Source organism: Suncus etruscus, chromosome 3, assembly GCF_024139225.1.
Source record: "Suncus etruscus isolate mSunEtr1 chromosome 3, mSunEtr1.pri.cur, whole genome shotgun sequence".
NCBI classification, from domain to species: domain Eukaryota; kingdom Metazoa; phylum Chordata; class Mammalia; order Eulipotyphla; family Soricidae; genus Suncus; species Suncus etruscus.
Window position 1 is genome coordinate 156,451,170 of NC_064850.1, and position 17,580 is coordinate 156,468,749.

A 17,580-nucleotide genomic window follows, 5' to 3' on the forward strand; every position below is an offset into this window, starting at 1 on the left:
AAAGACATTCCCTTGTTTTTATCAAACTTTGATATAATTCTATCTTAATATTTTCAAACCTTTAGTAGAAAAAGCTAAGAATCATTAAAATTAAATAATATAATGTAGGTCAGAGAAATAACTCAACAGGGAAGGGGCATGCTTTGACACAGGGAAGCTCTAGAGATCATCCCTGGCACTGCATATTCCCTGAACATCACCAGTGATCCTGAGTATAGAGTTAGGAGAAAGCCCCAGATCCTGAGTATAGATCTGAGAGTTCTCAAGTATCACCAGATAGTCACAACAAAAACAAAAATATTAAAATTTCTAAAATGTGATAATGCATAAAATATACAGCACCAGTCTTTGGCTCTCAAAGAACATTGGACATTCATACTATCATTATAATCATCATTAATTATTATCACCTATGATCGCTTTTGTCCATCTACTATTGTGTGAATGAAACCTCTTGTATCAAATAGCCACATTAGAAGTGAACGTTCATTTTTTAAAGATTCTTTTCTTATACACAGATAAAACTGTAATTTTAAGTACATTAAAACCAGTTTTAAAAAATGAGGCCTAGAGAGATCGTACAGTGGGAAGGGCATTTTTCCTTCCTAAGTTCTGTATGGGTCACCTGAGCAATGCAAGGAATGATCCCTGAGCACTGAGAAAGGTGTAGACTCTAGATACAGCTGAGTGTGGTCCAAATCTTCCTCAAACCAAATAAGTGAGTACAATATACTACTGTACTTATTTGTAACTAATGTCATAATTTTCAGAATAAGCATAAAGTGAATAAATTATATCATGTTTATAAAAATAAAAACGAATAACAAAATTGTTATCAGATTGAAATAAGGAATGAGAAATCTGGAAGTTTCAAAGATGTAATAACCAATAAAAGTCTTAGGCATAATAAAGTATACAAAAAACAAAAATCTTAATTAAAAGCACTAAGATTCAGGATTCTTCAAGAATAAGCTGCCTAAGTGCATTGAATATTCTTAGAAGCAGAAATCTTAATGAGGGAGTTGAAAGAACTTATTGGTTATGAAGATGATCTACCTGCAACAAGTTACCTACTTATCACCACAGTGAATCTGTCTGTTCTGGCTGACAAGGCAAGTGTCACCATCCTACTCACCACACTGTGTGTCTCCTCCCAAAAACCACATGCATAGTTGAAGAGGGCAAATTTCCTCAAATAGAAATGGACTATTCAGACAAAAGTAAATTGGCTCCATATCTAAAACCACCAAATCTCTTAAAAACATGTATGGCCCGAAGAGCTGTGAGCATGATAGCTTCAGGAAGGTCCTAACAATTTATAAGAGCACCCTAAAGATTTACAATATAGGAAAACTAGAACTGCAGAGTCTTCTCATAAAAATCACTCAAATTGGGGTTGGGGAGCTAAAGAGATAGAACAGTGGGTAGGGCACTTGCCTTTTATTTGATCTGAGGATTCAATCCTCAGCACCCTATAGACTCCTTGAGCACTGGGCCAGGAGTTAGCCCTGAGCATCACATGGTATGGCCTCTAACAAAATAAATTAATAAAATAAAGTCACCCAGAGAAATAACTACATTGAGAACTATCCTAACAATGAGAATGTATGAGGGAAATAGAAAGCCTGTCTAGAGTCTAGGTGGGGGTGGGGTGGGGAGGAGGGACATTTGGAACATTGATGGTAGGAATGTTGCACTGGTGATGGGGGGTGTTCTTTACATGACTGAAAGCCAACCACAATCACGTTTGTAATTAAGGTGTTTAAATAAAACATTATTAAAAAAATAAAGTCACCCAAATAAATAAGATATTTTTCCCCTGAGCTTACTCCAAACTTCTAAATGGACATCTACTCACAGAATAGTCTGACATAGGCAAAAGAGTAAAATATACAAACTTATGAACAGTCTGCATGTAGTTTGTGAGCCCCAAGGGAATGAACAGAAAACAGAGGACTCCCACTTCTAAGTAAAAGTATATAATCCTAAATAAAGAAGACATGAATTTGTGGTACTCTGAATAAGTCCTTCCAATTCTTTTTTTTTTTTTTTTTTTTGGTTTTTGGGCCACACCTTGCAGTGCTCAGGGGTTACTCCTGGCTCTATGCTCAGAAATAGCTCCAGGCAGGCACAGGGGACCATATGGGACACCGGGATTCGAACCAACCACCTTTGGTCCTGGATCTGCTGCTTGCAAGGCAAATGCCGCTGTGCTATCTCTCCGGCCCCAGTCCTTCCAATTCTTATGTGGGTCTCATTACTTTTATAAGCTTTTTTTTCTTCTTTCCATTTCTATCTGGCATACTCTTCCTTCCTCTACACTGAGATCTGTGAATGCTTTTGAGTTTGAGTTCATGTGGTCCCATGAAGCAGACAAGAAATAGAATATTGCAGAGAATTGGTCTTTCCTCCAGAATTCTGCTGGTAACAAGACCAGAAAATAAAATGAGATAAGAAGTTCTTTAAGCCAGAATTCACTAATACAAAAACATTTAAAAGTTCATGTTTATACTAGACCAAAACATTCTATGTGAGACATAAACATTCAGTGTGAGAATCTGAAAGTATTATTTTTAAACTTCATCCAAAATCAAAAGCCAAGAAGTGAAAGAAATTGCAAACATTTATCCTATTTCAAGAGAAAAGGAACAGTGGTTATCACTTCCATTTATTTCCTCTCTAGAAAGTATAAGCTTTACAAAATTTTATACAATAAATCAAATCCATGGCTATTACAAGGAAGTTTAGTACTTGGTTAATAAGTTAAGTTTGATTAGCCTGTTTAAAGAACACTGAAGGTTATACACTAAGATATATTTATGCTCTGTGATACTGCCTGCTAAATTTCCTTGCAGGCATACTTACATTTCTTATACATTCTCACTTGACATGACAAAATTCTTATAAAATCTTGAAATGATAGATTCCAAGATACATTCTGTGATTTATAACATTTCCAGAATGAGAAGATTCTCTAGTACTGAAATGTGTTCAACTGGTTAAGTTGTCCTCCTAGGCAAATGTTTATTTAATCCATATACTATTTAAATTAACAAGGGAAGCAGTTGTATTCACATAAAAGTGAAAACGAGTCATTAGAAATACCTTATTTAATCACTGTCTTCATAAATATTGTGATAATACATGCAAGCAACAGAGACAGTAACAGTATTGAGGAAAAACTTAACTGAAAGTAGATTTAGACACTAGAAGTTATTATCAGTGTTAGCTGATTTGAGAATAATAAAAGTCAATGATGCTACAACTTAGGGATAAAATACTGCATGATCTGATTTTTTTATCTTTCTCATTTGGATCTCTGCCAATGACCACACTTATTACCCAGCTACGCTAAACTGTCCCTCACAGTACCATGTTCTTTCAAGTAGCCAGCTCAAGGGGTCAGCCTGAAAGTATCTTCTCCAGCTGAAAAAAAAAACTATTACTTCACCTTTTACACACCTAGAAGAACATTTTCTTGCAGCGACATATTTATTTAATATTTTAAGTCTCCTACCAATAGTTTAATCGCCACTTCTTTGATACATACAACACACAGCTTGATAAATCTTGTAGTGAGCATGCTTATTTCACAGTGGGTCGAACATTCAAAATTGATAACTTTCAGGAACCTTTTTTTCTGGACATTAATAACATTCTTTCACACAATAATCAGAGAATAAGTGCAAAACTGAGCTGCAATTATTTGCTTACTTGATATTACAAATATACTAAGTTTCAGAAGCCTACAGAAATACTTATTTAATTGTGCATCCATCAACTTTGTGAACATACAATAAATACTTTTCAAATAAATTAAGAGTCTAATATTTAGATACCTAGATTATCATATCTAGATCACCTACATTTTCTTTTTACTTGTCTTATTTCTCAAAATAAAATTATAGCTAAAAAGCAAATTTCTTCATTCATCATTCATCAGTGTAAAGAAGTAAAGAACTGTTTCTTATACTATTTTTTTTATAATTAAAGAACATTGTGGGGCCAGAGAAATACTCAGGTGTTCATGTACTTGCCTTATATGCAGCTAGCCTCAGTCAGATCCTGGCACCTGAAATTTTGCCCGAAGCACAACCAGGAGTAATCCCAGAGCACAGAGGCAGGAGTACTCCCTGAGTACTGTTAGGGCTGTAGCCCAAATTCCCACCCCAAAAAAACTTTGTTATTGCATTTCTTTGTTTCTCATATTATTAGAAAATGGCAATATATCCAGAAAATAATATTTTACTAGACAAAGGGGAAGATTTCTATTAGTTACAGTTTTCAGTGGGTTTGAATCTTGTTGGTATAGAGTCAAACATATATATGTTAACTGAATTTGGTCTCTCCAATCATTTGTTTTCTATTGTTGATTCCCCCTTGATATAAATCCTTGTTTTAAATAATCATAGCTATAAATCCACAATCCCAAACAATGTTTAGTCTGTAGATACAATTTACTGAAAGTAGTGAGAAAGCATAAAAGACATTGCTATCAGTGGCAAGTGAGCTACTCTAAAAGAAAGAGACATTTACAGCCATTGCTATGTTGTTATACCAGGCCCAGAGAAGGAGATTTTCATTCTAGCAAAGAATGGAGAACAGTTTTGAAAAGTAAAAAATGTCTCCCTACAAAGAGATCCATTGTTTTTATAAGCAATAAAACCTACAAAATTTAGTAAAAGAAAATAAGAGATAAGAAAAATGTTTTCCTCTGTCTAACACATGTACTGAAATTGTCTAGAAAGAATATTTCTTAGTCGGATTTCAAGATCCTAAAGAGTTCTCAATGACTAATGACAGAGCCCCAAGATTTTGAGATGAATAATATCATCCACAGGAATGATATTCAAAACAGAAAGAGTATTCTGTTAATTAATTCAGCAGAAGGTGGAAAAAGTCAAGTCTTGAGGACAAAGCAAATAGAAAATGACACAGGTTCTCAGGCCAGGAGAAATAACAGCAAAGAATATCAAAGGTCACTACTCTAACACAAGCCAGAAGTCTCTGATTACACCAGAATATAGTAATAGGGCAAAGCTTATATACATATAAGCCTATTCCTACTTCCTCCAAATATATAAATGCTACATAAATTATATTATATTAATATAATTAAATTATATTAAAATGCAAGTTTCCACTTCAAATTGGTTGGTTTTTGCTACAGAAAGGTTTCCTTTTCTCAATATTTAAGTTCTTAGAGAAGATAATCCATACAATAAAATAAGTAATTCTCAAAAATTAGCAGAGAGCAAAAGAACAGAGGAAAATAAATACTTAATTGAAACATGAAATTTTTGATCTTCATATGGTTGAAAAAATGTAAACATTTCAAATAATCTTGTTAATATATGAAACTATGTTCACCCTAATATTTTTATCCTAAGAACCAGTATAATTTAAATATTCTATAGTAAGTTCAGAAATATACAATTCTCCTTTACTTGCTCAGCTAATATTACTGAGAACATGATAGTCAAAATCTTTTAATATTGGGAATCTAGGGAAAGCATTAAACATTACTCAAAAAGATCCATATTCTCTCCACATCCCCGCCAACACTGTTCTCACTCTTTGTGATGTGTGCCAATCTCTGTGGTGTGAGGTGGTACCTCATAGTTGTTTTGATTTGCATCTCCCTGATGAATAGTGATGTGAAGCATTTTTTCATGTGCCTTTTGGCTATTTGTATTTCTTCTTTGTCAAAGTGTCTGTCCATTTCTACTCCACATTTTTTGATAGGATTAGGTGTTTTTTTCCTGTAAAGTTCTGTTAGTGCCTTGTATATTTTGGAGATTAGCCCCTTATCTGATGGGTATTGGGTAGTTTCTCCCACTCAGTGTGTGGCTCTTGTATCCTGGGCACTATTTCCTTTGAGGTGCAGAAGCTACTCAGCTTAATATATTTCCATCTGTTAATTTCTGCTTTCACTTGCTTGGAGAGTGCAGTTTCCTCTTTGAATATGCCTGTAGTCTCAATGTCCTGGAGTATTTTGCCTACGTGTTATTCTATATATCTTATGGTTTCAGGTCTGATATCGAGGTCTTTAATCCATTTGGATTTTACCTTCGTACATGATGTTAACTGGGGGTCTAAGTTCAATTTTTTGCAAGTGGCTAGCCAGTTGTGCCAACACCACTTGTTGCTCCATTTACGATTTCTTGCTCCTTTATCAAAAATTAGGTGATTGTATGTCTGGGGAACATTTTCTGAGTATTCAAGCCTATTCCACTGATCTAAGGGCCTGTCTTTATTCCAATACCATGTTGTTTTGATAACTATTGCTTTGTAGTACAGTTTAAAGTTGGGGAAAGTAATTCCTCCCATATTCTTTTTCCCAATGATTACTTTAGCTATTCTAGGGTATTTATTATTCCAAATGAATGTCAAAAGTGCCTGATCCACTTCTTTGAAGAATGTCATGGGTATCTTTAGAGGATCGCTTTAAATCTGTTACAATGCTTTGGGGAGTATTGCCATTTTGATGATGTTAATACTGCCAATCCATGAGCAGGGTATGGGTTTCCATTTCTGCATGTCCTCTCTTATTTCTTAAAGCAGAGTTTTATAGTTTTATAGTTTTCTTTGTATAGGTCCTTCACATTTTTAGTCAAGGGTACGTGGAGAGAAAGGAACTCTTATCCACTGCTGGTGGGAATGCCGTCTAGTTCAACCTTTATGGAAAGTGATATGGAGATTCCTCCAAAAACTGGAAATCGAGCTCCCATACGATCCAGCTATACCACTCCTAGGAATATACCCTAGGAACACAAAAATACAATACAAAAATCCCTTCCTTACACCTATATTCATTGGAGCACTATTTACCATAGCAAGACTCTGGAAACAACCAAGATGCCCTTCAACAGACGAATGGCTAAAGAAACTGTGGTACATATACACAATGGAATATTATGCAGCTGTCAGGAGAGATGAAGTCATGAAATTTTCCTATACATGGATGTACATGGAATCTATTATGCTGAGTGAAATAAGTCAGAGAGAGAGAAAAACACAGAACGGTCTCACTCATCTATGGGTTTTAAGAAAAATGAAAGACATTCTTGCAATAATAATTTTCAGACACAAAAGAGAGAAGGGCTGGAAGTTACAGCTCACCTCATGAAGCTCACCACAAACAGGGATGAGTTTAGTTAGAGAAATAACTACATTCTAAACTGTCCTAATATTGAGAATGTATGAGGGAAATGGAAAGCCTGTCTATAGTACATGTGGGGGTTGGGTGGGGAGGAGGGAGATTTGGGACATTGGTGATGGGAATGTTGCACTGGTGATGGGTGGTGTTCTTTACATGACTAAAACCCAAACACAATCATATATGTAATCAAGGTGTTTAAATAAAATATATATAAAAAAAAAACAGATCCATGTTTTGTTCTGAAACCATTATTTCTGCAATACCCAAATTTTCTATAAGTTCCTCACCTACTAATTCCTGGAATACATAACTGTGCTTGCCTAGGACTTTTTTCAAGCATTTCTTCCACCTTCAACATCTTCTTATACCTAGATGCCAGCTTACTGACCAGTTTTGAGATCAAGACAAAGCTCAGTTACCACAGTGCACAAAATACCTTCTGCAAGTATCTTGCATAATTCATTTATCCCTTTAGGATAGTACCTTAAATCCAAAAATACCCTCGAAACTTGCTTGTCAAATATCCATTAAAGTCTTCCATAGAACCATTGAAAATGGATTTAATATGAATAATAATTACATTAAAGTTAACTTTTAGAAATACTTTATTTATTTTGGGAGGAGTTGGCAACATGCAGATGTGTTCAAGGGATATTCTGGCTCAATAATAACAGTGGGTATTTGGGGACCATACATACCAGGGATCAAATGAAGGTTTGCCACATATAAGGGCGGTGCTTGAATCTCTAATGATACTTCTGGCCCAAAGTGGACTATTTTTACATATCATCCTTGCGCAGGGGCTTGGTTAATCTTCTCTATATCATTCATTTTTTAGTTCTATGTACTCCCGAAGCGAGCAACAAAGTGAGCTAATTTTTAAGTTTATTTTTTTAAAAAACTAGCTGCAAGACGTTATGAGTGTATTAAGTCTCAATGTTATAACTCTTTAAGTTCCCACTCAGAAGCAAATTCACAGCAAATTTTGTCCATTACTGAGTAAACACAACATTGATTATACTATTTCACCTATCATTTGTAACACAATGCTTCATGAGGGAAATATCATTATGTTTTGGGACTGTTTATCACTCTCTCCTAAAAAATGATTATGTTGTCTTTGTAAATATTAATTATTTCCTATGCTACAAGCTTACAGCACATGTCAACAAGGTTAAAGTGGTTAGTTTAATGCCTGTCAAATCTCACATATAATTCAGCATTATGGTAATGAAATAAATATAAAATAAATAATGCTTGGCAAAGGGAAATAATTTTAAAAGGAGATACTTCATTAAATCAGAATAAGTAATGTATGTAAGAAACAGAATTTTGCATTTTATTTATTCTCATTGCTAGAATAGCATATTTTTATATCTATATCAGCATTTCCAATAGCATATGAAGTTCAGGCATATATAAACAAATAACTACATATATACTCAAATAATACATTTATATTCTTTATTTATTATAAGGATAACAGCCACCTAACAATTTTCAATTCATAGACCCATCATGCATTTGCCCAGACTAGCCAAAGTGTATCAAATTACTAGTAACAATTTTGTCACCTGACAAATTTTAATAGGCAATGCAATCTAAAAATTAATGTAGTTATTTTCCTATAAATTGCTGAAAGATTCACAAAACAATTCTTATCATCTCATTAATCCTATCTTTTACTAATTATAAAATAATGTTACATATGCCATTTACGGCCACCATGGCTGTTCCTTAAATGTCTGTTTTCTTAATTGTGCTTAAGAATCTAACAAAAACACACTTTAAATATTTCATTATTTAGGACAGAAGGTAAAAGAACAGAAAAAAATATACCACCCTAAAGAACAATTTTCTTTAATATAATATGCCATGACTGATAGGGATTGTCTCACCAACTCTAAAGTTCTTTACCACAGTTGTATGACAACAAAGTGGGCTTGTGTTATTCTTCAATACAATGAATCAAATTACAGGGGTCTGAAAATACTGTAGGAGAAATCTAAAAACAAGCAATATTTGTGCCAATTGAACACAAAGAATTATGATATATAATTGCATGCCTAAGTACTTTTAAGGGTGAGATAGAAGATTTGATAAAACATGTTTGTTGCTGCTATTGGTCTGTTTTCTAAGTCATTCCCTGAATTAGCTCCAGGAGATATGGATACTATAATTAAGTTACTAAAGATAACATCCCCCAAGAAACTCCTTTACATCATTAGTACCAAGACTAGCACTACCTTGTCTGAACTTCTTCCTATTTTATTGTCCCTGTCCACCCTCTGCTGGAGGTGCTAATGAACAGCCAAATAGCCGACCATTACATTGAACATTTTTTAATGTGTGAAAAGGAAAGGCTTAAATTCAGATACAGAAACCTGCATAATCTATCATTGTTGTGTTGTGTTAGGAGAAATGCTAGACCACACCAACTTAAAATATAAGTTGGTGGGGGGAAAAAGATAGTTTTTTTTTAAATCTTTCAAAGAAAATTCAAAAAATTGGGAATTATTGAGAGCAGGAAAAGGCCTTAAAGATTATGTCCTAACTGGAAAAAAAAAGACCAAAGGAGTTAGGCTAGTTACTTTATTATGAGAAATACAGGCCAATATTTACCCACCAATTTCACACACTCGATAGACATTTGATTTTAATGTCATGTTCTCTTATCCTACAAATTATGCCACTTAAAGTCTGATCGGAAATATGCATAGGCATACTATAGTCAAATGAATGAAACCATTTTTTCCTGTTGAAGCAAATAGAGACAGGCTTGGCACTGAACCACACTATAAAGTCCCCATGCATGTCAAAGGTAGAAGAAATAACTGCTGTCCTAAATTTAGGACAGTGAGAACACACAAGATTGAGTGGGAAGGATTTTAATTTTCTTTAGTTATTTCTATATTTGCCTTGTAGATTTCAGTAGAAAGCAACTTTACAGAGCTTAGAGAGCTGCCTGTGGCTTGACTCATACCTAATCTGCAGACCGTCATAGGTCGCCAGTAAGCAAATCAGCCATAAAGACTTTTGTCTGACAAATTCAAGTTACCAAATGCCAACAAGCCATGACTCAGTGTTGGATTATGTTTACTTAATTTTCTATATACCTATCACCCTTTGAGCTATTACAAATATCACTCAGATAAAGTATTTGCTATTTTCAATGATGCCTGAAAATCAGACTGTAATGCCAAGATAAAATTCAATCCCTAAGTTATAGTGATGCCAAAGGGGCAAGAAATTAAAAAGAAAAAAAAAGTAACTAGTTTACTAAATTAAAGTCATCTCTGGTTTTGTTGTTTTCTTTATTTTCTATTAATAGAAAATCCTAGTAAAATTGCCACTTTCTAGAAGATGTTTTTTGTTGTTTTTTTCTTCATGTAACAGCAATCATCTGAAAAATAAGCAGGATCACCATGTTACTTTGTTTCTTGAAGCTACATGGCTAAGAAAGCCAGTTTTAACATGTATTAGAGAAGGAAAGGTGCTAGAAAACAGTGGGGCGGCTCAATACACCAAACACCCAAACACCCAAACACCCACCAACCCCTTCCACACACACAATTTGGTCTACAGGGCCTGAGCGATCAGGCAGTGGTAGGTAGGGTGTGTGCCTGTACCCAGAACGGAACTGGGTTTGATCCAGGTGTCCCATATGGTCCCCCAAGTCATGAGCGATTTCTGAGCAGATAGCCAGACATAACCTCCTGACCAATATATATATTGGTCTACATATCTAAGCTTCAGGCTATCCTCGCTGGCTTATAGACCAGCTAAACAAAAGTTTGTTCCAATTACCTGATCTTCCAAGATAATCTAGCCAAAACACTCCCCAAACTACCATCAATAGGGAAAACCATTATCTCTCACACAGAGGCAGGAAACAGTTTCTAAAGTAATTTTTTAGGGCCACACTTGGTGACTCTCAGGGATTACTCCTGACTATGCGCTCAGAAATCGCTCCTGACTTGGGGGACCATGTAGGACACTAAGGGGATCGAACCCAGGTCCTTCCTGGGTCAGCCATGTGCAAGGCAAATGCTCTACTGCTCAGCTATCACTCCAGCCCCTAAAGAAAATTCTTAAGGCTCTTCTATGCATGCTGTAGATAACTAATTGTCATAGTCAGTTTAATTGCTGTTGGTAAACTTAATTCCTTTTTCACTAAAGGGTTCATCTGAATCATCACTAGACTCGAGTCTAGCCTATAAGTATCTGATTGCAGATCCCTCCTGGAAGAGAAAGGTCATAAACCAAAGTCAAAACTTAGTTCTTCACTCTACAATCTAAGAATCCAATCCATCTACTCCTAATGCCAGGAGTCTAGAGGTTTTTTTTTTTGTTTGTTTTTGTTTTTTTACCTATTTGCAACTAGCCTTTAGTTGTGTCTTTGACACTGCCTATTTTGTGGCATAAACCACCATCTGCCAATTTATTTTCTGTCTTCCTCTCTATCCTTCCCCCTGTATATAAGTCATTATCTTAATTAAAAACAGGTTTCACATTACTTGTCTTAAGATACTTCCAGACAGTCTCTTCACACACACTCTCCATCACATCTACTTCCTGCCCCTCCACACAAATTATTAATAATAGACAACCCCAAATCAAATATATCAAAAATAGCCACTCCCCCCTCCGGGTTGCAAAAACAACATTCTATTCCACTTATTTCACCTTACATCTCTAAAACGTTATTTTTTTAATCTCAGTCTCATACTTTTCTTCCTGACCCTTAAATATTAATTTACTGGAGCATCAATTTTATGTCATGGTGGTTCTTCTTAATCATTGAATGATTTCATCTACTACTTTATGGTATGAACAAACAACTCTCCAGATTTTTGAGTTGGATCTGTTAGTCCAGTCTTAACGTCTAATCTTTGGAACGTTGTGAGAAATTGTTTCCTATTGCTGACTATTGTGTATCTCAAAGTTAAATATATGACAGAATTTTCATCTAAGTGATTTTGTATTCTCTTTACTCAACACCTAACATGACTCAAGGGTCATGATAATCCTTGAGTGTCTAATGGATAAGAATGTATTTAGGATTTAGAAAATAATTAGTATGTATGAGAGACTATACTGGGGTTATGGTATTTGCTTGCATGTGGTCAGCCCTTAATAAATCCCTGACACTGCATGGTCAGTGGATGGTCCGCTGACCCCAAGCCCCACCACTATGGGGAATGACCTTCCACAAAGCAAAGAATGGAAGAAACTTCTAGATATCAAGTATGGTCATAGAGCCCAATCCCAAAAATCACACTAAAAAAAGAAAAAGCACAAGTGTCTGAGTACATAAACCAATAACGTAACAGTTAAAGCTGTATATTTTAAACTAGTTAGAACCTCTTATTTCACCAACCCCTCTACTCTCCTAGAAGCATATATACTCCTGTATTAGAAACTTATTTTATAAGTTAATGACATTACATGACCAGAATTTAAGACCTGTGAGACCATGTTAATTTCTGCCTAACACAAGAGAGAAATTCAGCTTTCCAACAGGCAGGAAAAAAAATGAGGTTAAATTTACTCTGGAACAACCTGTTTTACAATAGAGAAGTTGCAATTAAGAAAATGTGTTTTACACATTTCTAAGTAAAGGATTAATGACATTACTATTTTGTTAAGTCTAATGAACTAGATTTTCAAGCCCAGAAGTACTTTTCCAAAATCAAAATTCCATAACTCTACAGTCATACTTAAACAGTTAACCTACTACCATCTGATTCTTTAAGTCTCCAGGTCAGGCTCTGACAATGTCTTATTTTTTTTTATTAAACTTTTAATGTTTTTAAGTAAAAAGTCACTTATTTATCATCCAGACATTTTCTGTGGCCTTTCATATCCCACTGAGAACAGCCTGTGTACATAACAAAATTTTTCAGAGTGTAATCAGGAATATAAAGAACAAATTTCCTGGATCAACATCACATCCTGTCAAAATCAAGACTCACTGAGTTATGTGGGGACAGTGGCTGTGTTCTCAAAAACATATGAATCTAGACAATTACAAATGTATGTTTTCACTTTTTTGCTCAGACACAAGTCACACTAGGGGTTTGCCTTCAGTTGAATGGCTCCTTGTATTCAGTCCTTTTCCCAGCCCTTGCTCTCATCTCATTAGAATTTCAGTATCCTCTGGTTTTGCAGTTCCCTTTACCTTCCTTTGTATCAGACAAAAGATGGTAATTTACGTCTAATTAACGGAACTGAGTCATAATGAGTTCTTTTCTCTTAGACAGCATTTGAATGTCCAAAATAACCAGGGAGATTGGACTTCTTCCTTCCCTTCAAGCCTAAGGTTTTATAACACAATGCTCTTATTCAGGCCTCCTACTTTGCATACAGTCAGAGGGCTGGAGGTTATCCACATTGTGAAATTCTTTGGCTAGTTATGGCCCAGAATGATTTAATGGCATGCAGGCAAATTTAATATTTTCTGCTAAGCAACTCTGTTGAAACAGTCAAGCTTACGATTGCATCTTTTTAATGTCTCTTCCCTAACTTTGAAATGCTATATTTTGCCAGTTGATGAATTTGATAGCATTCTTTGTGAGATCAATTTCCTTGGAAAAGATACAAAAAACGGAATAAAAGACAAGTTTGATGCAAAGAGCACAAAGAGCTGTGCATCTGTATGAAGGGAAGCATGATAAAGCATAAAGCAGCTCTTTCCATGCCAGGAGGAGGACAAAATTGGAATGGTGTAAACAGAAGTCTGCCTAAAGAGAGCAAAAGCACATGTTTTAACAGTCACTGGGTTAGAGTACTGCAAGCATCTTCTCGCTCTCTCACATGCAGTATTTTAAACTGCCTTCTACACATGCCAACACTAACAAACCACAGAATCAGAACACAACTGGCCTGAAGTCCTCCTGTAATGATACCATTTCAAGAAGCTGGATTTTTCTCCTGGGATTGTATTCATCCAAACTTCTGATTATATTGTGCTTAGAAGAAAAGAGTAATTCTTGCCTCTACAGGTCAAGGACCTCAATACAGTGTTCTTTGATAGACTATTTTTATATTACAAAAAATGTTTGTGGGCAGACTACGGGAGTGTCATCATCTGAAATACATATTCTGCTCTGTTCCAATTTTGGAAATAAAACAAAAATAATACTGACCAAACTCTCATTACAGGAACTGTGGAACACAGAAATTATAGCTGTGTTACACAGAATAAAACCAAATACATAAGACAGATACTTGAAGTTTTATTGTTGGTTTCCATATTCTTCCTCCCCATCAGAGAGAATAAAACATAAGATTTGCAAATGCAAGCATTTCAACAGATATACCTTGTGATATGTCTTGTGATAATGGAAAAATTACTAGGTTTCTAGGCTGCTTTACAAAAATATTAATCTAGGCAGTAAGTCAGAGGAAATTAAAACTCTACTTGATTGTTTAAACTTAATGAATAATAAGAATCCAATTTTCAATCCTAAAATAATATATGTTTAATGAAAAAGACACTATTCATTTTAGAATAAAGTATGATCATATTGGGGAATGCGGGTAGACTGGTTTTCAAAAAAATAATGAGTTCATAACACTGTAAACTTGTTTATTCAACTATACTAGTACATAGTGCAGAATAAAGAAGCAGATATGACAGATATATGAAGTCTAAACAAGCAAACAAGATTGATTAGTTGTTCATATAGCTAGCACTTGAACAATATTTTTCTAAACTGAAAATCCTAGAACAGCACGTAGATCATAGATTCCTTTCAATCCTAGATTATAGTGAATCAATAACAGACAGAATCTCCTAGCCTGTCTTCCATTTCATGTAGTTGTAAAGCACACAGTCTCTGTGTGGTATGGGTAGAAATGACTAAGATATAGCTGATTCTTAAAGAGTTTGGTTTTCAGTGCCATCAGCTCCAATCACACCTGGTGGTAGGAAGAAGATCTACACAATTCAGTATATTTGTCAGCAGCTACCTTCCTATTAGGTCAAGAGTTTCTAAATTGAGGACTGGCTGTACTTGGCAGAGATAACGAGCACACAAAACAATGCAAGTGCAAACTGAAAAGAAGCAGGTACTGAATAGCATAAAAGAAATCATAAATACTCAGTTATGTATCAGGTAAAGATTATAGTACATATTCAAAAGAAAGCCAAAACTGACATTAAAAAATTATACAAATTATTATTTACTACAAAATGCCAATCTAAGAGTTCAATAGAAAAAAAACTATAACTATGTTTTAATTTGTCTCTATTTATTATCATATTTGAATTTACATATAAAAGAAAAACACTTGTCAAGGACAATGGAATCAAGAGACCCAAACCACAACAAGCTATAAGCAAAAGGGACCTGTTAAGCTGGCCTTCCAGGGGGCTAAGGGTGGAGGTACAAGATGCATGCTAGGAATAAGGGAGGCGAGTGGGCAACATCAGTGGTGGGAATTGCCCAAATCACTGGCACTATGTGCCTTAAACTTAACTATGAAAGACTTTTAATTTACATTGGCCTCAATCAAAACAAGAAAAAAAAGAAAAAAAGAAAAAGTACTTATAAAGCACAAAGAGTATACTGTTACATGACATTAAGCTATCAAGACTTTAGAAGGCACTTCACATCACTGTCATGAAACAAGCTAATAACAAAATTCGTAAGAGTCTAATTTCCAATAAACTTCTCTGATTCTGCCATATTAGCATAGTTTAATCTGATATATATATTTAGCAAAATAATTATTTCAATGCATCAAATAAAAGTCTCAAGAAATGAAAGTTCTTCCAGGTAACAATTACCAAAGGCATGGTAAAGGCGCAGTAATTTTGTATTTTAAAACCAAAAACATAGGGGCCGGAGAGATAGCATGGAGGTAAAGTGTTTGCCTTGGATGCAGAAGAACAATGGTTTGAATTCCATTCCCATATGGTCCCCTGAGTCTGCCAGGAGTGATTTCTGAGTGTAGAGCCAGGAGTAACTCTGAGGGCTGCTGGGTGAGACCCAAAAACCAAAAAACTAAAAAACCAAAAACATAAACACAGGGGGAAGAGGTAGTTCAATGAGCTGAGTACATGTGAAAGGAGGAATCCAGATTCTATCCCTGGCACCACAGAGTCTCCAAGCACCAAAAGTCAAAAAGTCTTGGTTAAAACCATATGAATGAACTATATTAGCTAAATAACAATTAAAAAAAACCCTACAACAAACAAGTCAAAGAAAGTTCAGTTAGGATAATAAATTTATTATATTTCTTCACAGCAAATTATTGCTTTATTCTAGTGACTAGCATTTCCTAAATACAAGGACATTTAAAAACAATTATGTTTACATAAAAGTTTCTTAGTTCTATAATCTTTTTCTCAAAAGTTGCATATAAGTTGACTGTCATACTTTAAGTATCATCTGGTTGAATATAATTTATAAACATTTCAAATGTTATTTTTTTACCTGAGCAATGATCTTTTCTAAATCCAGTGGCTTTATCTACTTCTTGTATTCCTATATGGTTAAATAAATTCTATTAGTTTCTTAAAAAGAAATTGTTGTTTTATATATTTTTATTTTATTTTATCATTTTTTTTTGTTTTGTGGACCATACACAGCAATACTTGGGTGTTACTCTGGGCTCTCTAAGGAATTACGCCTGGTGGTGCTTGGGGGCTTTATAGGGTATCAGTGATCTAACTCATGTTCTCAGTGTGCAAGGCAAATGCCATTCCACTTGATTTATCGCTCCAACCCCAGAAAATATATTTTTTAAAGAATGTTTAAAGAAAAGAAGGGGAACTGGAACATGATTAATGCTCTTATGAGGCCTTGTTGGGATAGAGGTATTTGGCAGTAACCATTTATTGACATAGATATTAAGTTATATCAAAAGTTTTTGAGAAACAGAAGGAAACAAGATAGTGATTATTTTAATTATGATCAAACTTTCCTCATTTGCAATTTCAGAAGACAAAGAAACTTGAATAACCATTGTAAAATGTACTTAAAACAATTCGGGGGCTGGAATAAGTAGTATAGCAGGTAAGGTTAGCCTAGCAAGTGCCTGACCAATCTCCAGCATACCTGCCAGGAGCGATCTCTAATTTTAGAGTCAGAAGTAAGCCTTGAGCAACACTGACTGTAGTCTGCCCCCCCAAATTTTTTTTAATTTTCATTAAAAGTTTTTATTTTATTTTTTATTTTTTATTTTTTTATTTTTATTTTTATTTTTATTTTATTAAGAAATTAAGGGCAGTTAAATGCTTCAAAAAGGAAAAAAAAAAAAGGGAAAAAATTGCCATAGCTGTAAGGTGTTAGAAATCGAATCTAATTATCCATATCATCTTCGAATACAAGGACGGCTTTCTAAACAAAATAAAACTGTACAACAAAAATCTCTGTGAACTCCCTTCTAGATATTAGTAAGTACATCTT

The 17,580-nt window shown here is 34.7% G+C and overlaps 1 protein-coding gene and 1 pseudogene across 1 annotated transcript in view; both read right to left on the reverse strand.

The window, feature by feature from the left end:
• CDH2 (cadherin 2) overlaps positions 1-17,580 on the reverse strand; it is a 273,767-nt gene that overhangs the window by 143,101 nt on the left and 113,086 nt on the right. The window lies entirely within an intron of this gene.
• On the reverse strand, positions 7,927-8,024 carry LOC126004930 (uncharacterized; annotated as a pseudogene).